We start from the raw sequence: 27,728 nt of genomic DNA on the forward strand, positions 1-27,728 counted from the left end.
ATCATTGAGGTGATGGAAAGAGAGATGTACTGTGCACCTGCCCACAGGTGGCCTGTTCATTAGCACACCTGATGGTGGCAACATGGTCATTTGACAAAATACTGTACCTGTTGGACACCGAGATCCAGTCATATGTCCGTGAATTTTTGCCATTAGTTACAATGGGAGAAACCGATGGGTCACACCAGCATTTTTCTTTCCAAAATATTGATAACATTCCCAGTCCGCACACTGGTGGCTGTCACAAAACCAATAATCATGTACACCTAAAACTTTTACCCAAAAATTCCATGTTTCCACTGAAACTGTGGGAGTAAGTTCTTTATGTGAATATTACACTAACTTTTGATAGTGTTCTGCAACCTGCAGATATCGGTAGTCTTCAAGATTATCCTGTTGGAGCAGTTCAAAGAGAATTTGTTCAAGTCTTAAAAAAAGAAAAGTTGTGTTATCTTATCAGTCATGCAATCTTACTTTTATCTGAATTATATAGCAATTGCTTGTACATGCAATGTACACACAATGTACATGCTGGTACAACATAAAAATGAACACTATTTCTTGTCCAAAAATGCAATTTTATGCAAAATCAAACTTTTGTCCAAACTTGTACCACTAGCTCCCTATAAAATTTCAAAATTTCACAAGACAAGCATGGCTTTTGCATACAGTATTATTAGAACATTTCTCAGTAATTACAAAAGACCCATGTTATAGTCCTCATCTATTATCCATTTAAAGATATATCTACAGCACTATAAACCTACAGACTTCAGCAACTAAAGAATGCGAAAAAGAAAAAATACAACAACTAAATGAAGCTCTTAAAAAGTGTGTGAAGAAGTAAAAGTATTTTAATTAATGAATACTCAAACTGTTACTGATCTACTATGTTTAATCATCTTGCAAAATGATTTTTGGTTACAAGGCAACTGCCAGCCAAAAATACTGTAATTGTCATCAAACAACAATAGTGACAGAAAGAGTAAATACTGCCACAAAATGGAAGACAGCTACATAGAATCTTGGGATAACAGATCGATGACTACCTTTATGTGTAATATTTTTCCCAAAAGTGTTTGCCAACTAGTCATGTGTTTGATGATTCTAGTCAGTCATTGACTGACATTGGTCTTGAAATTTGTAACTGATTCACAAGATAAAATAAATAATATAACATTCAGAGTTTGTTTATTCTCCCATTAATATGAAGTTGTTCACACAATGTACAGAAGAGCATCCGGGTGACTCCTTCACCAACCACTGTTATTTCAACAAGGCACAAATGCAACTACAGAGAGCTTTACAAGGAAATTTAAAACCTCAGCTACCATACAAGCGAAGATGACCAATGTAGTACTGAATATTAATCAAAAGCAGGTGAGTTAGCATTACCTCTATACCTCTGTTGCTTAACCAGGGAGACAGAAGGATTCCAAGCAGAATTTAAGGAGAAACCTCAATTTACATTTATAAGATCACCTTCTAATCCTAAAGAGCCCTAATCTTAGATGGAAGTACAGGTGGTCCAGATACACATTCACATCATACTTGTGCAGAATACAACCAATCCTGTTGGAAAACCTGTCCGTATAAGGGATAAAGGCTGTAGACTTAGGTGTCACACTGTAATTTTTATCACCTACCCAATTCACAATTGGTCAATAATGTAACTCATATCTGATATGTCCTTCACTATAACCATTCTAGTGAAAGGTGACTTTGATGTGGGCTAACTCAGCTGGCAAACTCTCATTGTCTGAGATGTTGTGGACCCTACAAACCAAGATACAAGGTATCCTTCATACTGAGACAGATGGTGACAGCTATCAGCCTGAAGATATAAATCAGTGAGAGTTTGCTTCCCATAAATGGCATTTCCAGAAACGTACCATCAACCTTCCTACTTACAAACATATCAAGGAAGGAAAGGCAGCCACCCTTTTCTCCCTCTATCATGTAGCAAATATTCAGGTGGAATGAAATCAGATGTTATAACAAGACGTTTAAATTCTCACATCAATGAGGCCAAACAAGAAAAGCATTGTCTACAAATCTGCAAAAAGAAGCAAGTTTCAATGCCACCAACTCCAGGGCACGTTCCTCTAAATCTTTCATTTACAGATTGGCAATAATAGCTGATAAAGGGCTCCCCATTGCAACTCCATCTGTATGTACACAGACACTGAATAAAAAGTAAGTAGAAGTCTACAAAAGTTGAAATAGGTTCATTAATACCACACCAAATGTAACATCTATTAATTGTCTCTTGTGATAAGGAATGTTTCTTCAGGAGGTTGATAGTCTTCTCCTGAACTCTCTTTGTTGGTTCAGCACTGAAACCATGATATGCTGCAGCTGACATTAAACACCACATCTTTTGAAAATATTTTTGCTTGTCCAACACAACTGTAGCATTGCTCTTGTCTGTGGGAAAGATGATATCATCAGGATCCATCATGTCTGTAAAATGAAAAGCAGCCCTCTCAGCTGCTGTTTTATTAACCGTGGATGAATTTGTCCCGGTCAATGAATGACTTACTCCTCTTGTTACCTCCTCGGCAGCATCCTCACGCAGTTTAAAAACAGCCTATTCAACATAACTTATAAAATCAACAGTTGGTGAATGCTTGGCTGTCCGCACAAAGTTTCAACCTTTCCACAACATGGATAAAGTTGAGTTGCCCAAAGATTTCTCCATGAGACTGATCACAGAATGTCGAGATGTAGTATTAAGGTGTAGTATTAAACTCGAGGAATTATTAAGGCTTTCGTTAATGGACATGAATGCTTCAAACATTTCATCACTTTCTTGGGGTTGGTTGGATGGTGCTTATGTTCGCAGTCTGACAGTTCTGTTCTGTAACTGCTTGGTGTTGACTAAGTTTGAGTGTTTCTGCAGCTCAGGGTGTAATACTACACCTTGATGTTCTGTTGTCAGTCTTATAGAGGAAGTTACTAGTAAACAAAGCAATGCTTTGTAATTGCTAAATGTGTGTAGGGAATGGCTATACATCCTTACATCCTACCCCCCTCTACTAATCTCCTCCTTGTAACCCTTTCCCTGCCCATCACCTTCTCTCCCCTCTCTCTTCCTCTCCTCTTTCCCCTCTCTATGTCCACTCACCTGGCCCCTCCCCTCCCACTTATCACTTATGTCCTCTTCCTCTTCTGATCTCTACCCTCCGCCTCTCTCTCTCTCTCTCTCTCTCTCTCTCTCTCTCTCTCTCTCTCTCTCTCTCTCTCTCTCTCTCTGACCTTAAACCTTGTTTATTGTTATTGCCAATGAAACCTTGATTGGGAACTGAAGTTCTTTGAAATGAATGGGTAAACCGGCTGGGATCAATGGCATAAGGCGCATGAGAGACCTCTCGTGCTGGTGGATCTGTGACGGTAGTAGCTTCAATGACAGTACTTCACATTGTTCTAATGTGCAAATGGGCAAAATTACAAAGTTTCAGATGATCCAGATTCCATAGTAGTATTCTAATTATAAGCTGATAAATCATAGACAGAATCTTTGTTTAAACTTATATAAATTGAGAAAGAATATAATTATATTGGAGAAACAATTTGTGTAATGGTTTAAACGTCCTACTATTGTAGTTAAAACTGACTGCGAGGAAGAAAACGAAAATGCAAATTTTGCAGAGCACAGCGTTATTTTCTTGCAGTTGGTTTTAGCAGAAAAACTACACATTGTTGTTTTAAAAATATGCAGCCAATGTGCGCCTGAAAGTTTATTGGAGTATCATGCACAAATTTAAAGTTAATCAGAAAAGAAATTTTAGAGAGTTTTGTTAATGACAGTTCCATGTTATATGATACATATACATATTTATATATTATAAGTACCAAAAACTATATATAAGCTTTGTCTCTCTAAATGTTTATAAGAGCATCATGCAAAAGTTTAAAGTGTATCAATCAAGAACTTTCCGAGATTTTTGTTAACATTTTCCCTTTGCATTGTGTGAGTGTATATTTGTGTGTGTGTGTGTGTGCACGCTCTTTCCAAATCTCCTCCTAAATGACTGGAGAAATTTCAGCCAACTTGGTACACATATCCTTTTCTGTCCAGCAACAATTGTTGGGGTAGGGGTTGGGTAAGAACCACCTAACGTATGTTGGCTGGTTTAAAAGAGGAGGAGGAGAGGGGGGACCAAACTGCTACGTCATCTGTCCCTTGTTCCGATTAAAATAATTGCACAATGGTGGGGGTAAAATAATAGAGTCATAAAAAACACAGCTGGAAGAAAGAAAAAATCCACAAGGATGACAGAAGGGCAACAAACACTAAAATGGGCAAAATCAGACAAGAAAACCACCGAAAGACTCAATAAACATGTAGAAGAGATCAAAACAAGAGTGCGGATTACCATGGCTGGCTGACTATGAGAATAAAAAGGAGAAGCCAGCCACTCTGCAACGCATTAAATCTTCCACCCTAAAAGCACTAGGGTGGAGGACACAGAGGGACAAAGGACATGCGCTAAAACTTATATCAAAGGACAAAACCCATCCTCACGAATAAAATGCAAAACTAAAGCTGCTGTTGAGGCGTTGTCTCCCAACACCGAAGGTAGGGTGCTGGGAAAGTTAAGAGTCTGCCGCAGAGCGGCTAAAAGTGGGCAGTCCAGCGAAAGGTGGATGACCGTCATTTGCGAGCCACAGTGACACCAAGGTGGGTCCTCGCGATGGAGGAGGTAACCACGTGTTAGCCACTTACGGCCAATGTGGAGCTGGCAGAGGACAACTGATTTCCTGCGAGACAACCATATGGAAGACTTTCACACATTTGTAGTCTCCTTAATGACCCACAATTTGTTGTGTGTACTGTTATGTCATTCTGTCTTCCAAAGCCAAAAAACCCTGTGGCTTAAGACACAACACAGGTCAGTTTCGGAATTGGCCATCTCCGAAAGCAGTTTCCGCGTAGCCTATTTGGCCAGCCTGTTGTTAAGTTCATTGCCTGGGATTCCAACATGCCCTAGGGTCCACACAAACACCACTGAACGATGGGGCTGTTCCAGGGCAGAGAAGGACTCCTTAATGGATGCTACCAAAGGATGGTGAGGGTAGCACTGGTTGATAGCTTGTAGGCTGTTCAAGGAGTCAGTACACAGGAAAAACGACTCACCAGGGCACGAGCAGATGTGCTCAGGAGCATGAGATATGGCCGCCAGCTCTGCAGTGAAAACACTGCAGCCATCTGGCAAGGAGTGCTGCTCAATATATCCTCCATGAACATAAACAAAGCTTACGTGACCATCCGCCTTCGAGCCGTTGGTGTAAACATCTTCATGGCCCCAGTATATGTCAAGAATCGAGGGGAAGTGATAGCGGATAGCTGCAGGGTTAACGGAATCCTTAGGGCCATGTGAAAGGTCCAGAAGAATCTGCAGCAGAGGTGTACACATGGAGGTGTAAGTTAATGGACCTCAAGGAGAGGTGGTAACGGGAAGGACTCCAGTTCAGACAGAAGGGACCAGACAAGAACTGCAATCATAAGCCCTGACCTGGGCTGCCGATGTGGGAGATGAACTGCTACGGTTGGGAAAAGGAGATGGTAATTTGGATGCGCAGGAGAAGTATGAATGTGTGCAACGCAACTGGTGAGCAGTTGTGCACACCTAACCTTCAATGGAGGGTCTCCGGCCTCCACCAGGACACTAGTCACTGGACTCATTCTAAACACTCCTGTTGCTAGGCGAATGCCACAGTGGTGCACCGGGTTGAGTAAATGCAATGCAGAGGGTGCTGCCAAACTGTAAACAAGACCCCCACAGTCAAGGGGGGATTGAACAAGGGCTCTGTAAAGCTGCAGCAGCTTGGAGCGATCTGCACCCCAGTTGGTGTTGCTCAGGCAACGAAGGGCATTGAGGTGCTACCAGCACTTCTGCTTAAGTTGATGAAGGTGAGGTACCCATTCAATCGGGCATCAAAAACCAGTCTTAAGAATTGATATGTCTCCACTACAGTGAGTGGATCATCATTAAGGCAAAGTTTGGTTCTGGATGAACAGTGCAATGCCGACAGAAATGCGTGACACACGACTTCGCAGCTGAAAACTGGAAGCCACGGGCTAGAGCCCACGACTGTGCCTTGTGAACGGCTCCCTGTAGGTGCCGCCCAGCAACATTAGTATTGGAGGAGCAGTACAAAATGCAGAAGTCATCCACATACAGAGAAGGTGAGACTGACTGCTCTACAGCTGCTGCTAGACCATTAATAGCCACTAAAAATTGAGAGATATTCAATACAGAGCCATGTGGAACGCCATTCTCCTGAATACGGGGGGAACTATGAGAGGCAGCGATTGGAAATGGAAAGTGCGGAGCCACAGAAAGTTCTGGATAAAAATCAGGAGCAGGCCCCAGAGACTCCACTCATACAATGTGGCAAGGATATGATGTCGCCAGGTTGTGTCATCTGCTTTACGTAAGTCAAAAATGACGGAAACCAGACATCTGGAAAACGCTGTTCTGATGGCAGACTTGAGGGGCACAAGATTATCAGTGTTAAGAGTGACCCTGGTGGAAGCCGCCCTGACATGGAGCCAGTAGGCCACATGACTCCAGAACCCAACCCAACCCCATACACACCAACCATTCCAGTAGCTTACAAAGAACGTTGGTGAGGCTGATGGGCTGATAGCTATCCACATCAAGTGGGTTTTTACTGGGTTTGAGTGCCGGAATGATGGTGCTCTCCCACCATTGTGATGGAAAGACGCCATTGTACGACATCCGGTTGAAGATGTAGTCAGACGAGAGATGTTTAATCATCTGACTGTGAATCCGATCCAGTCCAGGAGCTGTGTCGGGGCAATGTGCTAGGGCACTGAGGTGCTCCCACTCTGTAAATGGGGCGTTATAGGGTTCACTGTGGCATGTATTGAATAAAAGGACTTTCCTTTCCACCTGCCGTATGAGGGTGCGAAAGTCTGGGGGTAGTTCTCTGACGCAGAGGCTCGAACATAGCGCTCTCCAAAGTGCTCCGCAGTCACGTTTGTGTCGGTAGATAACACGCCATTGATGTTAATGCCAGGGACACCTGTTGGGGTCTGGTACCCAAAAAGGCATCTGATCTTTGTCCAGATTTGGGAAGGTGATGTATGGCACTCAATGGTCGATACGTACCTCGCCCAACGCTCCTGTTTCCATCGTTTTATAAGTTGGAAAATGTGGGCACAGAGCTGCCTAAAGGTAATTAGGTGCTTTTGCTGCTTATGTTGCTGTAGAGCTCACCAACACTCTTTAATTGCCTCAGCAACTTCTGGCGACCACCTAGGGACTGTCTTTTGCCAGGGGCACCCTAAAGAACAAGGGATCACATTTTCTGCCACAGAAACGATTGTTGTAGTGACCTGCTCAATGACAATATCGATGGCACCATGTGAGGGAGATTCAGTGGTGACAGCAGAGGTGAAGGATTCCCAGTCTACCTTGTTTAAAGCCCATCTGGGTAGTCATCCATGGGCATGATGCCGGGGGAGTGACCAGAAGATGGGGAAGTGGACACTACCACACAGGTCGTCATGCGCTCTCCAATGGATGGACTGGAAAAGGCCAGGACTGCAAACTGAGAGATCAATGGTCGAATATGTGCCATATACCACACTGAAATGTGTGGGGGGCACATGTATTTAAAAGGCAGAGGTTGAGTTGTGAAAGTAAATTTTCGACCTACCTGCCTCAGCCAGTAAGCATGGCACGTCCCGACAAGGGGTTATGCACATTAAAATCTCCCAAAAGTAGGAAAGGTTTAGGGAGTTGATCAATCAGTGTAGCCAATACATTCAGGGGTCCTGCACTATCTGGAGGAAGACATACACTGCAGACAGTTATTTCCTGTGTCGTCCTTGTCCTGACAGCCACAGATTCAAGAGGGGTTTGAAGGGGCACAGGTTCACTACATACTGAGTTCAGGAAATAGACACATACTCCACCTGACAATCTATTATAGTCGCTATGGTTCCTGTAATATCCCTTACAGCCATGGAGGGCAGGAGTCTGCAATGCCAGGAACCAGGTTTCCTGGAGGGCAAAACAGAAAGCAGATGTAAAGCTTAACATTTGCCATAGCTCAGCCAGGTGGTGGAAAAAACCGCCACAATTCCACTGGAGGATTATGTGATCATGAGGCTGGGAAGACATGAAACACTCGAGGCAGTCTATGCCTCAGGGTCACCTGCTCCCACCTGATGAGTACCTGTGCGATCGACATCCATTGAGTCTGAGGGCCCAGCGAGATCTAGGTCCTCAGCGGACTCCAGAATCTCCACCTCATCCTCAGACACAGAGCTTGTAAGCAGTGGTGGTGTGGGTGCCACCACAGTGCCTTATTTCTAGGGGGTCTTTTTCTTTTTAGGTTTCTCTCGCTGCTCCTTAGGTTTGTATGGCTGGGAGGGCTTTACTGATTCGGTCTCAGTGACTGAGGAGGACCATGAAGCCCTGCTACCAGCTACCTGTGGTTGCTTCAGCCACTGGCAGGTGTCAGCTTTGCCACTGGTAGGAACCTGGGAAGGGAGTGACCCAAAAGATCCCTTCCTGGAAAGAGGAGTCGAAGAAGACTTACGCTTCTCCAGCTGACAAGAGGGGACTGATGTTCCCTATGGTTGGGAGAGGGGGGGTGTTATTCCTGTAGTAGGTTGTGCAGGAGCAACAGGGAGGCAAGTGTCCCCCATCATCAAGGAGGCAGATGGAGATTGGCAGCTCTGAGAGCCAGCTGTACGTGGCGGAACGGAAGATGGTAGAACCGTTGTCATAGTGGCGGCATAGGTTGACGTCATAAGCACAGGATGTAGCCTCTCATATTTTCTCTTAGCCGCAGTGTAGGTCAGTTGGTCCAGAGTCTTGATGTGAAGGATGTCCACAATCTCGAAAGGTGATGCTGGAAGTACAGTGGGAAGACATATGGCCAAACTTCCAGCACTTAAAGCACTGCAATGGGGAGGGGATATATGGCTTTACGTCACAGCGGTAGACCATCACCTTAAACTTCTCGGGTAATGTGTCACCCTCAAAGGCCAAGATGAAGGCACCAGTGGCAACCTGATTATCCCTCGGACCCCGGTGGACGTGCCAGACAAAATGGACAGCCTGCCACTCTAAATTGGCGCACAGCTCCTTGTCAGACTGCAAAAGAAAGTCACTGTGAAATATGATCCCCTGGACCATATTTAACTCTTATGGGGAATGATGGAAATAGAACCATCCCCCCACTTGTCAAATGCGAGTAATACCCATGACTGGTCAGAGGATGCTGTTTTGATCAAGACTGACCCTGACCACATTTTGGCAAGCTCTCCACCTCCCCAAACTTGTCCTCTAAATGCTCCACAACAAACTGAGGTTTCATTCACAAGAAAGACTCCCTATCAACTCTCATACATACGAGGTACCGAAGTGAATAAGCTTTGCTGCAATCCTTAGCCTGGCATTCCTCCCATGGTGTGGCCAGGGAGGGGGGAGGGACGATTTGGTGTTGTATTTCTTAGCATTAAAGTTAGACCTTTACCAATTAGAGACTGCTCGTGTTTGACCACCAGCAAGAGATGACGTACTACACTTCATGGCGTGTCATCCACCCTGCTGCCACCCAGTCTGACCAGGGGCCCTCCCCATGGGCACCACCCAGCTGCAGCATAGGCCACCTGGCAGAATAGCCATTGCCGGGAGTCCCGATGCCCCAGGGTGACGGGCATCTAATCCTTGGCATACATGGGGAGTTAATGGCACAGTTATCAGCAGAGTGATCCCTGTGTGGTCAAGGGGCTACAACCAACAGGGTACATGGCAGCCCCAACACAATGGACTGGCTACCATGCTGGATATCAGGCGCAAACGAGCTAAGAAGTCCATTATCATCGACACCCAGGAGGGCAACATCTGCCAACAGATGGAGAATGAGTGGAAGTGCAGATGCACATTGACGAAGGATGCGAGAGGTCTCAGCGCATCATGGACACTATGCACCATGTAAGGCGCCTTTCCCCAACTGGATCACTCTTCGGGAAAATTTTGAAAAATGGAGGTCAAAACCTACAGGGCACCATCACATGAAGGCCGAAATGTGAGAGAGTCCTTTTAGTCGCCTCTTATGACAGACAGAAATACCTCGGGCCTATTCTAACCCCTGGACCCACAGGCGGGGGTGGGGGGGTGGTATCTAACATAGTTCATGACATGTGTGACAAACTGCCACATCATGCATGACATTTAAATGTATTAGTTCTGTGCTACAAACTGTATTTGCAATAAATTTTGCAGACAGTAGCCACATGTGGTGCTAAATGCACCTACAAAAGTATATCATGGTACCACCTATAGTTAAGGAGACATGACCTTATAAACACTGAGATGCATGGAAGACTGACACACTGTGCATGATATTTAAAGTTATTACTTCTCTTCAACTTACTCTATTCTCAGCACATTTTGCAGACTGTACCCCAATATCCAACTGAACATACCTTCAAAATTAAACCCTTGTATGTTATTAGCAAGGCAAGTTGTATGTTGTTGTGGTCTTCAGTCCTGAGACTAGTTTGATGCAGCTCTCCATGCTACTCTATCCTGTGCAAGCTTCTTCATCTCCCAGTAATTACTGCAACCTACATCCTTCTGTATCTGCTTAGTGTATTCATATCTTGGTCTCCCTCTACGATTTTTACCCTCCACGCTGCCCTCCAATACTAAATTGGTGATCCCTTGATGCCTCAGAATATGTCCTACCAACTGATCCCTTCTTCTAGTCAAGTACTGTGAAAGAATAGCTAATTCACAGGATAAAATTAAAGCCATATGCTCAGTTGTGAAGGAAGTGTCTGGTCAGCAGCACAAGGTTGATGATATAAAGTCAGTTCACAGTAATAATATTTCTGTTACTGATAAACCAGATATATGTACAGTATTTAACAATAATTTTCTGAGCATTGTTGGTGAATTAAATAAAAATTTAGTTTCTACAGGAAATCATATAAATTTCTTAGCAAATGCCTTTCCGAGATAGATGTCTGAAATACTCCTCTGTGATACAGACAAGAGGAAGATTGAGTCAATAATTAAATCACTGAAGACTAAGGACTCTCATGGTTATGATGGAGTGTCTAACAGAATATTGAAGTACTGTGCTGCAAATGTTAGCCCTGTATTTAGCCATATTTGTAATTTTTCCTTTAGGAATGGTCAGTTTCCTGAGTGATTGAAGTACACAGAAGTAAAGCCGCTTTATAAAAAGGGAGAAAGGGATGATGTAGATAATTTTAGACCTATTGCTATGCCACCAGTGTTTGCAAAAGTTATCAAAAAGGCTGTGTATGTAAGGTTACTTGATCATTTTATATCAAATGATTTGCTATCAAATATACAGTTTGGCTTTAGAAGTCGTTTAACAACTGAAAAAATGCTATATTCACTTTTCTCTGTGAGGTACTGGATGGGCTAAACAAAAAGTTTCGAACGCTTGGCGTATTCTTTGATTTAACTGAGGCATTTGACTGTGCTGATCTAACAATATTGCTCCAGAAGTTGGACCATTACGGAATAAGGGGGGTAGCTCGTTCACCTCTTACTTTACCAACAGGCAGCAAAAGGTCATTATTCACAACGTTGATAACAGCTGTGATGTGGGATCTGAGTGGGGTACTGTCAAGTGGGGGGGGGGGGGGGGGGGGTACCCCAGGGATCAGTGTTGTGGCTGCTCCTGGATGGGCTAAACAAAAAGTTTCGAACGCTTGGCGTATTCTTTGATTTAACTGAGGCATTTGACTGTGCTGATCTAACAATATTGCTCCAGAAGTTGGACCATTACGGAATAAGGGGGGTAGCTCGTTCACCTCTTACTTTACCAACAGGCAGCAAAAGGTCATTATTCACAACGTTGATAACAGCTGTGATGTGGGATCTGAGTGGGGTACTGTCAAGTGTGGGGGGGGGTACCCCAGGGATCAGTGTTGTGGCTGCTCCTGTTCCTTATTTATATAAATGATATGCCCTGTAGTATTATGGGTAACACTATAATATTTCTGTTTGCTCATGACACTAGCTTAGTAGTAATGGATGTTGTGTGCAACATTGACTCTGTTTCAAATAGTGCAGTATATGACCTCAGTTCATGGCTTGTAGAAAATAAACTAATGTTAAATCACAGTAAGACTCAGTTTTTACAGTTTCTAATACACAATTCAACAAAACCTGACGTTTTAATCTTACAGAATGGGCATATGATTAGTGAAACTGAACAGTTCAAATTTCTAGGTGTTCAGATAGATAGTAAGCTGTCGTGGAAAGCCCACGTTCAGGATCTTGTTCCAAGACTTAATACTGCCATTTTTACTATTCAAACGATCCAAAAGTGAGTGATACTTCGACACATAAATTAGTCTACTTTGCTTATTTTCATTCACTTATGTCATATGGTATTATGTTTTGGGGTAACTCTTCCCATTCTAGAAGGATATTTTTGGCTCAGAAACGGGCGGTTCCGGCAATAAGTGGAGTGAGTTCATGAACCTCTTGTCGACCTCTGTTCACGAGTCTGGGTATTTTGACATTGGCCTCTCAATATGTATATTCCTTATTGTCATTTCTTGTTACCAATATTAGTTTATTCCCAAGAATAAGCAGCTATCACTCGGTTAATACTCGGCAGAAATCAAACCTCCATTTTCATCGGACTTCCTTAACTCTAGTGCAAAAAGGTGTGCAGTATACTGCTGCATCCATTTTCAATAAGCTGCCACTCTAATTCAAAAATCTTAGCAGTAATCCACGCGCTTTCAAATCGAAACTGAAGAGTTTCCTCATGGGTCACTCCTTCTATTCTGTTGTGGAGTCCCTTGAAAAATTAAGCTGATTCTTTTGTAATGCTGATAGCGTTTACTTAAACTCATGGACAGACTTTTTTTCAGGTTCATGAACATTTACTTTTATGTGTTATTACTTTTATGTTGTAAGTTCATGTACTGACACGTTCCATGACCTTGGAGATTTGCTCCTCAATTTGGTCCTACGGAACTTGACGTGTAAATAAAAAATAAAATAAAAACACATAGATCACAGGATATAACATCATACACATTGAGATGTGTGAAAAACTACTGCATCATGATTCATGTTTAAATTTATTACTCTTTTAATGTGTGCGTGAATTCCTAAGGGACCAAACTGCTGAGGTTATCGGTCCCAAGAGTTACACACTATTTAAACTAACTTATGCTAAGAACAAGATACACGCCCATGCCCGAGGGAGGACTCGAACCTCCAGCAGGAGGGGCTGTGCTATCCATGACTTGGTGCCTCAAACTGTGTGGCTGCTCTGTGCAGCATTACTCCTTTGCTACAAACTCTATTCACAACATATTTCACACATAGTATCCACATATGATAGTGAATGCATCTATACAAATGTGAAATTTTATGACACATAGTTCAACAGATATGACATCACAAACACTAAGGTGGGTGAAAATTTGCTGCATCATGCATGAAGTTTTAATACATTCATTCTTTACTACTAACTCACTCGTACAGTGAAGTCAAATTAAGGAAATCCCTGACACCTGGCAGCACTTTTGACAGCATTGAACTGCAAAGCGCAAATGGCTGTAGATGAAAACAGTAGCCGTATACAGAGCTATGAAGAGACATTGCCACAGAGACTTTTACAAAATCATGTTGTCGACACATGAAGCAGTTGTGCCCAGCATACAGAAACTGTCCAGCATTATGTTTCTTAATTTGGATAGCGTACTAATACATTTGTACGTTATGCATATTTCTATGTAAGGCTCTTTCATAATTTCAAAGATGTTTCATGTTTACAAGGAAATGAAATTATCTTGATACTTCACTAGAAACAAAGTTCTTTTTGTTTTAGTTCCTGATAGAAAACTGGAAAAATAAATACACAGGCAATGCTGGGTTTATCAATTAGTTACATATATTTAAGCATATGTAATCTAGGTTTCTCCAAATGCTTATTTAAGTATCATGTAAACATTTAAAGACTGACCTCTGCTTAAGACAGTGTTACTACTCAGGGCACATATTCGCTGAAAGCACCGCTGATGGATGTTAATCAGTTGAAATCGATTTGCAAAAGTAAATAAAGAAAACATGATATTGCGACTGGTTGGTGCTTATTTGGTAATTTAAAGTAAATTTGTCAAGAACTTTATGAGATTTTTGCTAACAATGATTCCCTGTTCTGTGATACATACAGGGTGTTACAAAAAGGTACGGCCAAACTTTCAGGAAACATTCCTCACACACAAATAAAGAAAAGATGTTATGTGGACATGTGTCTGGAAACGCTTAATTTCCATGTTAGAGCTCATTTTAGTTTCGTCAGTATGTACTGTACTTCCTTGATTCACCGCCACTTGGCCCAATTGAAGGAAGGTAATGTTGACTTCGGTGCTTGTGTTGACATCCGACTCGTTGCTCTACAGTACTAGCATCAAGCACATCAGTACATAGCATCAACAGATTAGTGTTCATCATGAACGTGGTTTTGCAGTCAGTGCAATGTTTACAAATGCGGAGTTGGCAGATGCCCATTTGATGAATGGATTAGCACAGGGCAATAGCCGTGGCGTGGTACGTTTGTATCGAGACAGATTTCCAGAACGAAGGTGTCCTGACAAGAAGACATTCGAAGCAATTGATCGGCATCTTAGGGAGCATGGAACATTCCAGCCGATGACTCGCGACTGGGGAAGATCTAGAACGACGAGGACACCTGCAATGGACGAGGCAATTCTTCGTGCAGTTGACGATAACCCTAATGTCAGCCTCAGAGAAGTTGTTGCTGTACAAGGTAATGTTGACCACGTCACTGTATGGAGAGTGCTACGGGAGAACCAGTTGTTTCCGTACCATGTGCAGCATGTGCAGGCACTATCAGCAGCTGATTGGCCTCCCAACGGTGTGTGGCGGAGGGCACTTTATGTGCCACTGTCATTACCTCCCTTTCTTGTTCCAGTCGCGTATGGTTCGCGGGAAGAACGACTGTCTGAAAGCCTCCATGCGCGCTCTAATCTCTCTAATTTTACATTCGTGATCTCCTCGGGAGGTATAAGTAGGGGGAAGCAATATATTCGATACCTCATCCAGAAACGCACCCTCTCGAAACCTAGCGAGCAATCTACACCGCGATGCAGAGCGCCTCTCTTGCAGAGTCTGCCACTTGAGTTTATTAAACATCTCCGTAACGCTATCACAGTTACCAAATAACCCTGTGACGAAACGCGCCGCTCTTCTTTGGATCTTCTCTATCTTCTCCGTCAACCCGATCTGGTACGGATCCCACACTGATGAGCAATACTCAAGTATAGGTCGAACGAGTGTTTTGTAAGCCACCTCCTTTGTTGATGGACTACATTTTCTAAGGACTCTCCCAATGAATCTCAACCTGGTACCCACCTTACCAACAATTAATTTTATATGATCATTCCACTTCAAATCGTTCCGCATGCATACTCCCAGATATTTTACAGAAGTAACTGCTACCAGTGTTTGTCCCGCTATCATATAATCATACAATAAAGGATCCTTCTTTCTATGTATTTGCAATACATTACATTTGTCTATCTTAAGGGTGAGTTGCCACTCCCTGCACCAAGAGCCTATCCGCTGCAGATCTTCCTGATGAATCCTCATTTCAGTGCAAATGTTCTCTTTACGTTTGAGGCTTCATTCCAATGTGATCAAATTGTAAATTTTCACAATCAACATGTGTGGGCTGACGAGAATCCGCACGCAATTGTGCAATCACGTCATCAACACAGATTTTCTGTGAACGTTTGGGCAGGCGTTGTTGGTGATGTATTGATTGGGCCCCATGTTCTTCCACCTACGCTCAATGGAGCACATTATCATGATTTCATACGGGATACTCTACCTGTGCTGCTAGAACATGTGCCTTTACAAGTACGACACAACATGTGGTTCAAGCACGATGGAGCTCCTGCATATTTCAGTCGAAGTGTTCATACGCTTCTCAACAACAGATTCGGTGACCGATGGATTGGTAGAGGCGGACCAATTCCATGGCCTCCACGCTCTCCTGACCTCAACCCTCTTGACTTTCATTTAAGGGGGCATTTGAAAGCTCTTGTCTATGCAACCCCGGTACAAAATGTAGAGACTCTTCGTGCTCGTATTGTGGACGGCAGTGATACAATATGCCATTCTCCAGGGCCGCATCAGGGATTCCATGCGACGGAGGGTGGATGCATGTATCCTCGCTAACGGAGGACATTTTGAACATTTCCTGTAACAAAGTATTTGAAGTCACGCTGGTATGTTCTGTTGGTGTGTGGTCCCATTCCATGATTAATGTGATTTGAAGAGAAGTAATAAAATGAGCTCTAACATGGAAAGTAAGCGTTTCTGGACACATGCCCACATAACATATTTTCTTTCTTTGTGTGTGAGGAATGTTTCCTGAAAGTTTGGCCGTACCTTTTTGTAAAACCCTATATATATTTATAGGCCACACACAGGGTGATTCAGGAGGAATGACACACAATTTTTGAAGTGATACTACACATACACACATCAGATTTTCGATAATTACAGAACTGAAGCAGGTTGAAGACTACACACATGAAGACAAGTGTGAATATTACTTAAATACTGTGTAGGTGTTGTGGTGGACAGAATAATGGTGGAAGAGATGACTGATTCATCCTACAACGGGTGTGAGGATTCTCCAACAGATGGCACCACTGTGACATCCCACTGAGACAGTAATTGCAAGTGTACTCAGTTAACAATCGTGGCTGGATCAATGAGCAGTTGTGAGGCCATATGTGTGTTGTGCTTGAGTGTTGTTTAGTTGAGAAAATCCATTGTGTCCATAAATACCGACATCCCACATATGTACACCCATGCACACTAAGCAGACATGTTGTTTGTGTATGGGTAATGTAATGGCAGTGCCCACGTGACTGTGACAGAATACCATAGGCATTTCCCTATAGACGAACCCCCTGTGCCATGATATTTCCCAGGATTTTTCAAACATTACACGAATCTCGAATAGTACCCAATGTACACGTAATATCAGAATGTGAGGCCATCCAATCATATGATGAAAGGAACGATGTTATTGAAATGATACAATGGAGTACCATCACCAGTACATGGTGCTTTAGCCATCAGCTCAATATTCTGTAACTGTGAGTGTGGCGTACATTACGTTCCGAGGGCTTGTACCCATTCCAAGTGCAGCTTGTGCAACATCTGCATCCCAGTTCCTTAGTAAGCAGAAAGCAATCTTGTGAATGGTTGGCTGTTCACAGATACTTCACGCAACACACTTTATTTACAGATGAGGCTATATTTACCTAGAATGGTATCATGAAGACCTGTAATTCTCATACATAGCAATGTTAACCCACACAACACGATGGAAACAAGATCCCAAGTTAGGTTCTCAGTGAAGGTCTGGTGTGGTATGATTGATAACCTGGTGATAGGGTCTGTGTTCCTGCCAAACTGAATGATAGCCCACAGCATATGCACATTTCCTGATAGAAGATCTCCCTGCACTTGTGGAAGACATGACATCAGAGCAACATCAGCAAATGTACTTGTAACATGATGGACCATCGATTCACTGTACCACACAAGTATCCCAGTATCTGAATAACACATTTCCTCTATGGTGGATTAGCCATGATGGACCCATTAACTGGTTTGCCAGATCACCTGACCTAACTCCATTAGACTTTCATTTACGGGGTAGGCTAGGGGTATGTCCATGCTATGAAGGTGGATACATGTGAAGAACTTGTCACTCACTGATGCTGTTGCCTCCATTAAAGCCTGGTGAGAGGATGATCAATGTGCAACACAACCCATCCTCCAATGCACTGACAAGTGAACTGAGATGGGTAGGGGACTTTTTGAGCACCTAGTGCAGGATGAATCAGTCATCGGTCCAACCATTATTCTGTCCACAACAGCACCTACACAGCATTTTGGTAAGTAATATTCACACTTGCCTTCATAATCATTCGTGGATGTGAGTAGTTTTCAAACTGCTCAGTTCCGTAATGATCAAAAATCAGACACATGTTTATAGGAGTTTTTCAGTTTATTTACACATGAAGAATCAACCCACAAATTGTGTGACATTCCTCCTGAATCACTCTGTATATTAAATGGATATGTACCATATGATCGTCCAAAAGTTTATTAAAGAATCCTGTAAAAATTTGAAGTACTTCGTTCAAGAACTTTTCGAGATTTTTGTTAGCAAGGCTTCCCCTTTTTACCCTGCATATAAAAAAAATATGTAAGACTATGCCCTTCTGAACATTTATTACAGTATCATGTAAAAATCTGAAATAAATCAGTCAAGAATGTTTTGAGATTTTTGGTAACAAAATTTAAACAATGACATGTCTTCATGTCATAGTATAGATGTAGAACAGGCTGTTTTTACACTACCTCCTGATGTAGCTGAGGAGGTTACAAAAGGAGCATGTGGAGTGTTGAGTGGGGGATGTTCACACTAGTGTAATATAACAGCAGCTGAAATGGCTGCTTTGCATTTTTCACTCATGGTGGATCCTGATATCATTTTCCCAGTTGATAAGAGCAATACTACAGTTGTGTTGGACCTGCAATATTATGTTCAAAATATGCACTGTTGACTATCTGCACTAGCATGTTGCAGGCTCAGTGCTGAACCAACAAAAAGAGTTGAGAGGAAGACTGTCAACCTCGTGAAGGAAAGTTCCTTGTCATACGAGACTATCAATGGTCTTAATCCTTGTTTTTGTTGTTCCCCTTAGATTATATGCAGCCCTGAAACCCCCAAGGCCATTACCAGTAACACTGGTGCTTCAACATACTGTGTAGGAGACGTCTTGCTAGTTTTGTGTTGAATCATATTATTTTTCTTTCTTTTCTTATTTATATAAGCTACATATAAACTCAATGAGCTATAAACCAAAGACATCACCAAAAGTAAATTAATAAGTTGTTTTGTGGCAAGGATAATGTTGTGATACTTGTTAAACATCTGTACAAAACAAAGTAGGAAATATGTTCTTCAATTTATTAATTCGTTCATCTTTACCCTTTTGTTTCAGGAAATCGTGGCGTACAGATGTCTGCTTGGATCCATAGAACCAACATTATTAAAAATATGTAGTCATTAAAAGTATAATAAACAGTTATTAGAAAAGGAATATTTATTCGCATGTTTATAAGTTCAATTCCTACCTTTTCATGATTTCACTCTTCACTGAGATCTCATATCAAGAGATTCGGTGCAGACAAGAATAATTAACGCCATATCTGGAGGAGCGTTCTTGTAGTGACATTAAACTCAAGACTAAACACAATGCAATTAATGTGAAGGTAATGACTCGGACTTGATAGGCACCTATTGAACTTAGTTTATTTATGCTACAAATATTGTTCTTCGAGTGTTCAAGAACTTATAGACACACTGACAATTTCAATGGTTGCGGTGATTATTTGGTACCACACACTACAGGAAGGAGCAGTACATAATGCAAATTAGGTAGCACACACTACTGAAAAGAGCAGTATGCAAAACAAATTATGTTTATTGAGCTTGAATGTAATGATATTGAAGGTCTGTTGATATTGGTATCACTTAAAGTTCACCCAAGATTGTGCACAAATTCATGAAATAGCTTCAAGATTTTCTCAACTATTCTTTCCAATCAATTTTTCCAATTATTCAAGCAATTATTACTTCATCTCCATTTCCACAACACTATTAAATGGCGACCATTTAAAGGATGGCGTCGAGTGAAATATGAACAGACATTTCAATTGTTAAGATAAAATTTTTTGAGATAAATGATTCATATTATTGTTACAAGGAATTAATGAAACTTTCATTGTATTTGTTACATGTCCTCGAAATTGGGAATGATAAAACCACTGAAGGAGCACATTAAAATTAAATCCTGCCTACAAATGAGACAAGCTGGGAATGCCGATTTCAGTGGTAAAGGCAGGAATCTGCTACACTGTATGCTTATACGGCCACACTTGGTGCCGTCTCTCTGGCAGCAGATAATCTCTTTTCCTTCCAATTAATATCCCTTACGGAAAGTGAATTTCTACAGGAAAGATGAAAATCATTAAAGTCATCATTAAAGTGCAAGATAAATCATTTAAATTGTATAAGACTGTGTCAAATAATAACCAGTTTCATTAGTGAATACGCACTTAAGATTACTTTAATTGAAAAGTACCCATAGAGCCAAAATTTCATTTTTGAAAAATTTTATTCATAATTTTGTTAAAAACTATTCACAATGGAGACAAAGGAAATAGCCATTGGAGAAAACTCATTACAAGATGCAATATGCCAAAATGTTGGCCAACTTGTGAATTCCGGGCGCCAATGACTGTAGCAGTTTTTTGCTCCCACTATCAATAAATGATGACACTGGTAAAATAGCTGATCATGATGTCACTTTTATGATGCTGCATGAGACAATTTCTCAATTCTCACCGGGAAACTTTTTTTTCAAATAGTGAAACTGAAGGGTGCAACAGTGAAAATTGCTTTGATTACTTGCTCACGACATTGCAAACGCAAGAGCAGGAAACAGTTCGTAAAGACAAGGCGAATACTAGTGAGACACAATTTGACACAAATCATGCCACAAATAACACAACAAATGATGACTAACTGAAAACCCTCAGCTGCCGACAGGTGTTGTTGATATACCTCAATGTGGACAGTTGAAAATGTGTGCCCCAACCTGGACTCGAACCTGGGATCTCCTGCTTACGTGGCAGACGCTCTATCCATCTGAGCCACCGAGGATACAGATGAATAGCGCAACTGCAGGGACTTATCCCTTGCACGCTTCCAGTGAGACTCACATTCCCAACTGTCCACAATTCTACACATGTAATGTACCTTATAGACATTTGTCCATCCACTCATTACTCGCGCACGCTTTGGCGATTCCCGTAAGAGTTTAGGCAACCTGTGCACATTCGCACAGACGAAGGTCAATGGCTGGGTAGCCTTTAACTATATATGTGAAGACAGTAACTTTTCTCAAAAGAACAGAATACTGCTGATGACCGTGCAGCTTTTCCCTGGAATAAATGACGACTAACTGAAAACCCTCAGCTGTCGACAGGTGTTGTTGATATAGCTCGATGTGGACAGTTGAAAATGTGTGCCCCGACCTGGACTCGAACCCGGGATCTCCTGCTTACATGGCAGATGCTCTATCCATCTGAGCCACCGAGGACACAGATGAATAGCGCAACTGCAGGGACTTATCCCTTGCACGCTTCCCGTGAGACTCACATTCCCAACTGTCCACAATTCTACATATGTAATGTACCTTATAGACATTTGCCCTTCCACTCATTACTCGCGCACGCTTTGGTGATTCCCGTAAGAGTTTAGGCAACCTGTGCACATTCGCACAGACGAAGGTCAATGGCTGGGTAGCCTTTAACTATATATGTGAAGACAGTAGCTGTTCTCGAAAGAACAGAATGCTGCTGATGACCGTGCAGCTATTCCCTGGAATAAATGATGACTAACTGAAAACCCTCAGCTGCCGACAGGTGTTGTTGATATACCACGATGTGGACAGTTGAAAATGTGTGCCCCGACCTGGACTCGAACCCGGGATCTCCTGCTTACATGGCAGACACTCTATCCATCTGAGCCACCGAGGACACAGATGAATAGCGCGACTGCAGGGACTTATCCCTTGCACGCTTCCCATGAGACTCACATTCCCAACTGTCCTCAGCTGAGGGTTTTCAGTTAGTCATCATTTATTCCAGGGAAAAGCTGCACGGTCATCAGCAGCATTCTGTTCTTTCGAGAACAGTTACTGTCTTCACATATATAGTTAAAGGCTACCCAGCCATTGACCTTCGTCTGTGCGAATGCGCACAGTTTGCCTAAACTCTTACGGGAATCACCAAAGCGTGCGCAAGTAATGAGTGGATGGGCAAATGTCTATAAGGTACATTACACCTGTAGAATTGTGGACAGTTGGGAATGTGAGTCTCACAGCAAGCGTGCAAAGGATAAGTCCCTGTCCCTGCAGTCGCGCTATTCATCTGTGTCCTCGGTGAGTTGCATCTGCGTGTGTGTGTGTGTGTGTGTGTGTGTGTGTGTGTGTGTGTGTGTGTGTCTATTATTGATGAAGCCCAATGATTGAAAGCTTTAATTGTGAAAGTCTTTTTGTTGTTTCTATCTGCAACTCAACATATCCGCTATATGGTGAGTAGCAACTTTCCTTCTCATAATATTGTACAATAATATTAGATTTTGGTTGCTGGAAAGGCACATTCCAGAATATATGTTGTTAGTTGTTAAGGAAAATTTTTGTTTGTAGTTTTTCTTATATGTCAAATGTGTAAATGATAAGATGAGTGGTTGTAAAAAGGAAGAATTTTACTTTTATGTGTCTAGAGATAGCGATACTCTGAATACAACCCTTGATCTTGTGCGTAGCCAAGTTGTAAACAATTAAATGAACTTGCGAAACGCACAGTATCGTGCAATGCAATATGCAACTCACTTTGACGCAAGTGGTATCAGAGTGACGCTGTGCATGTGCACTGAGGAGCAAGCTAATCAACAAACCACAAGAGCATGCGCACCAGACAGGCACAGCTGGAAGAGTTGGAGTGCCCAAGCCAAACAAACCTGATGAGCTGCAGCCCATACTAGCATTTGTAAAGCCTATCAAATAAACAGTGACACAGAAAATTAACAGATAGTCTATACTACGACTACCTACAACACACACACACACACACACACACACACACACATACACACACACACACACACACACACGGATAAGCTAGGGATTACATACACACGACACAGGAAAGGGGCGCTACACTACGAGATATTTACTTAAGCTACGCTACTATACACATTATATCTATGTATGTACAATATTTACAAATTTAAGTATTGAAAGTGCATGCACTAGTCATACTTGATAGATGAGAAAAGTCTTGCTGAAGGTAAACAAGCAAGCACGGTGTAAGTGGCAAACTGAATAAGAGGTCGCACCACGCCTCTAATACACCTTATGTTCCAGATTTATAAGGTAGGTAGAGACACACACATGACACAAAATAAGTTTTGTGATAATATGACTGCACACTGAAATAAATGAATACATGGTTGAATATAGGAAGAGAGTATTAGTAGCCATCAAGCCACTGTACACTTGTCTTGGAAGATTTAGTTTTTACATTAGTATTAAGTTTTTTCTTCCACAGAACGATGCATTGACACGTCCTAAAGTGAAGAAAGATAAATGCTTGTAGAATGTTAGGTACCATATAAACATAAGAAAGGACCGCCCCACAAGTAAATATAGTTGTAAGTTTATGATATGTATGAATGTGATAGTGTGACAGTATGTGAAGAAGAAAACAGTAGCATTACTTCACGTATCACAATGCTGAAGTAAGGCTGAGTACTATCAAATAATCAAGGGGTCGAAATCTAACTACAGAGAGTGTTGACTACCCATGAAAGCATCAAACACCTGAATTATATTGAAATTTTATGCACATTTGTTCATCATCATCTTGGACAGTTTCCAGCCTCTAGTTGGGTCTGTTTGGAACATAGGCCTCTCCATCATCTTCCGTGTAGCCACAATGTCTCCAGCTTCACCTTGCTCCAGTCTTTTCCTTTCTTCTGGATGCATTCCTCCACTGCTTTCAGCCATCTGTCTCTCTGTCTTCCTCTTGGTCTCTTTCCTTCCAGCTTCACCTTGTGTATTCTCCTGGGTATCCTCCTCTTCTCCATTCACTTAACATGACCATACCATCTCAACCTTGATTTCTCTATCTCCTCCTGTAATGGTTCCACCTTCATTGACTCTCTGATCCTCTCATTTCTTAACCTGTCTATATTTGTCACTCCAATACTGTTCCTCAAGAATTTCATCTCACTAGCGTGTACTTTGCTTTTCTCTCTTCCTTTCATAACCCAGGTTTCGGATGCATATGTTAGGATCGGGACATAGTACGACCAGCATATAATCTTTTCACTGATTTGGGGTATACCCCTGCTCCATATCAGGTTTCTAACACTCTTCTGAAATGCTTCTGCTTTAGTCCCCACTCGTTTATTTCTCTGTTGTTTTTTCCATCTTCTTGTATCAGGCTTCCTAGGTACTCGAAACTCTCTGCTCTCCTCAATCATTCCGCACCAATTGTCATTACAGTTGTTCCTCTTTCTTTTGTTCTTGTTGTGATAATAATCTTGGTCTTCCTTATACTAAATTTCATCCCATATTCTTGTACTGTTCGTTCCCATACGTCCAACTTCTCTTGTACTTCCTCCCCCTTATTCCCCCAAATCATTAGATCTGCTAGAGAGGCGAGGCCATGCGTAGTTATCTGAACGGCACGTAGTATCTATTAAGTGACTATTGTATACTTCTTTGATTTTTTTTCTGAATTGATAAATATGCTCCAGCAAGAAGTCACTGTAAATTGAAATAAAATGTATGTCAATTTATGCTGTAAATGAAAACAGAATCTATTATTGTATGAATGTTACATGAAGCATGTGTAGCCAAACGAGTGTAAAATATGTAGTCATATAACTGGAATCGAATATTGTAACGAAAATGAAATCTTAAAAAATGTAGTACTAAAACTAAATGACAAGTAATGACCGGGTATATAAAAAGGGGAGAGAATATGTTACAGATTATAACGTATATGAGTGATGACAAGGGCATGTCAGCAAATGAATAGGGTAAGTGTATTTTGTAATTGTATTTGTATTTTATTATGTTATGTGTACGGTATGTGGAAAGGACACTAAAGAAACTTTACATATGCAACAGCATGAAAGAGCTCAAAAACAAAGCACAAAAACATACGAAACTTGGCTGCAAAGTGCCAAGTGTATGTGCGTTGAATCAATATGTGCATGGGTGCATCGTAAACTAAAAATGGCAATACTCCATTTAACACGAACTTTCTGCACCCAACAATGCTGTAAAAGCAACAAGGAACTAACCTTGTTGACAGATGTCAGACATACAGCTGGTCTCCCCACTGAATAAGAGAGAGCGGCGAGGTGAAATACATTCCTCGGGCCACTGATATGGAAACCAGTTGTCACCGCATCAAAGAATTCACAAAGGATCATGCCGCTGAACTCAAGCTTCACAAATTTGTGCAGTGAAAGCCACTGTAAATGCACGACAGACACTCTGGCCTCGTACTGGACATGTGAGCATGGACTGTGATGATAACGGATGTAGGGCTGCGCACGCATACTTCGTAAGCTAAACACTGTGCAGATGCTAACTGACAATAATGGGACTATATGGTTACAGCATGCACTTTGTTAGGTGAGAAAACTTATACATGCATGTGTTAAAATAAGCTGACATGCCCATATAAATTGCTAACCATTCACGATAACTCCAATGGCCGAAAATAAAGGCTATGTCCATACCGGCCAGGATTATCAAACCTCAAAAAGGGAAATAAGCTCAACCACTGGGCACCTCCGTATGATGTCAGTGCACAGTGAGGGGCAATTGTACTGAATCATATTATTGTTCTTTCTTTTCTTTATGTAAATTAATGAGTTGTTTTGTAGCAAGGATAATGTTTTGATACATCATTAAATATCTGTATGAAACAAATAATAAATACACTCTTCACTCTTCAATTTATTAATTCATGTACCTTCACCCTTTCATTTCAGGAAGTGGTAGCGTACAGACGTATGCTTGGACCCATCATACGAGCATTGTTAAAAATGTGTATTTTAACCATTCATTAAAAGTATTATAAGAAGTTATTAGAAAAGGAATATTTATTTGCACAGTAATAAGTTCAAATCCTATATGTTCATCATTTCACTCACCGCTGAGATCCTGGATCAAGAAGTTCAGTGCAGACAAGAGTAGTTAACACCATATCTGGAGGAGTGTCCCTACATAAACATTGTCACACTCAAGACTAAACACAATGGAATTAATGTGAAGGTAATGACTCAGACTTGATAGGCACCTATTGAACTCGATTTACTTATGCTTAAAATATTGTGCTTTTTGTGTTCGAGAACTTATAGACAGATTGACAACTTCAATGCTTGCGGTGATTATATGGTACCATACATAATGCAATTAGTTTATTGACCTTTAATATAATGACATTCAAGGTCTGTTGATATTGGCATCCGTTAAAGTTCACCCAAGATTGTACACAGATTCATAAATTACCTTCAAGATTTTCTCAACTATTCTTTTTAATCAGTTTTTCCAATTATTCAAGCAATTATTAATCCATTTCCATTTCCACATCATTATTCATCTGTTGGGTTGTGAGTGCATCACATTAAGAGCTCAGCATACTTCTTAGATCAATTAGAGGGATTGTGTTTCAATGTCTGTGATTTTTTCCTATGTTTCGATGTGGTCTCTCTCTTCATTCACACTTCTCCAATTGAGGTTAGGTTTGATGTAGAATTAAGGAACCTTTTTCGACATGTGTTGATTCTTATGTACAGACAGATGGAGTTGTGATGAGGGAGTTCTTTATCACCCATTTTTGCCAAACTGTACGTGGGAGATTTTGAGGTACATGCCCTGGAGTTGGGGGACACTGAAACCTCCTCCTTTTCAGATATGTAGACAATACTTTTGTTGTTTGGACTCATGGATGTGAGAATTTAAACAGCTTTATAGAAAATCTGAATTTAGTCCAACTGAATATTTGCTACATGACAGAGTGAGAAAATGATAGCTGCCTTTCCCTCCTTGATATGTTGATAAGGAGAAAGATTTCTGAAATGCAATTTATGAGAAGCAAACTCACACTGACTTATATCTTCAGACTGATAGCTGTCGACATCTGGTTCAGTATGAAGGATACTTTGTATCTTGGTTTGTAGAGTCCACAACATCTCAGACAATGAAAGTTTGTCAGCTGAGTTAGCCCACATAAAAGTGACCTTTCACTGGAATGGTTATAGTGAAAGACAGATCAGATACTCATTATGCTATCGACCAACAATGAAATGGGCGAGTGGTGAAAATTACAAGGTACCACAAAAAGTCTACAGCCTTTTTCCCTTACACAGGTAAGTTTTCCAACAGGAATGGTTGTACTCTGCGGAAGCATGATGTGAATGTGTTTTTGCAACCTTCTGGACCTCCATCTAAGATTAAGGTCCTTTTAGGTCCCATAATGATGATCTTGCTTTGCATCATGTGGTTATCAACAATATCCACTGCAGTTGTGGCATGTAATAAGACGGGTCAGACTTTCAGAACCATGGAGGAATGGTATACTGTACATAAGTGTCATATAAATTTACAACAGCTAAAAAATCTGCTATCCCACAACATTACCTTGGCACTGATTATCCTGTACAACACAACTACACATAAGATACTGGCACGCACTTCCAGCTACTAGGATGGCATAAATAAGGAAGCATTTGAGATTATATTAGCAAGAGACCTTATAAATAGAGGTGGTGGTTTTTGTTTAAATTCTGCTGTCTCCCTGGTCAAATAACACGGGGACAGAATGAATGCTACCTCACTCATTGGTGATTAATGTTCACTATCACATTGGTCGTCTTTGGTCATGCTGAGGAGGTAGTGTTCAGAGAGAGGGAGACTCTCTCTCTCTCTCTCTCTCTCTCTCTCTCTCTCTCTCTCTCTCTGT

The 27,728-nt window shown here is 41.5% G+C and overlaps 1 protein-coding gene across 1 annotated transcript in view; it reads right to left on the reverse strand.

Moving 5' to 3' along the window:
• The window catches only part of LOC124613482, a 307,477-nt gene that overhangs the window by 59,242 nt on the left and 220,507 nt on the right, over positions 1-27,728 (reverse strand). The window lies entirely within an intron of this gene.

Source organism: Schistocerca americana, chromosome 4 (assembly GCF_021461395.2).
Source record: "Schistocerca americana isolate TAMUIC-IGC-003095 chromosome 4, iqSchAmer2.1, whole genome shotgun sequence".
In the NCBI taxonomy this organism is placed as follows: Eukaryota; Metazoa; Arthropoda; class Insecta; order Orthoptera; family Acrididae; genus Schistocerca; species Schistocerca americana.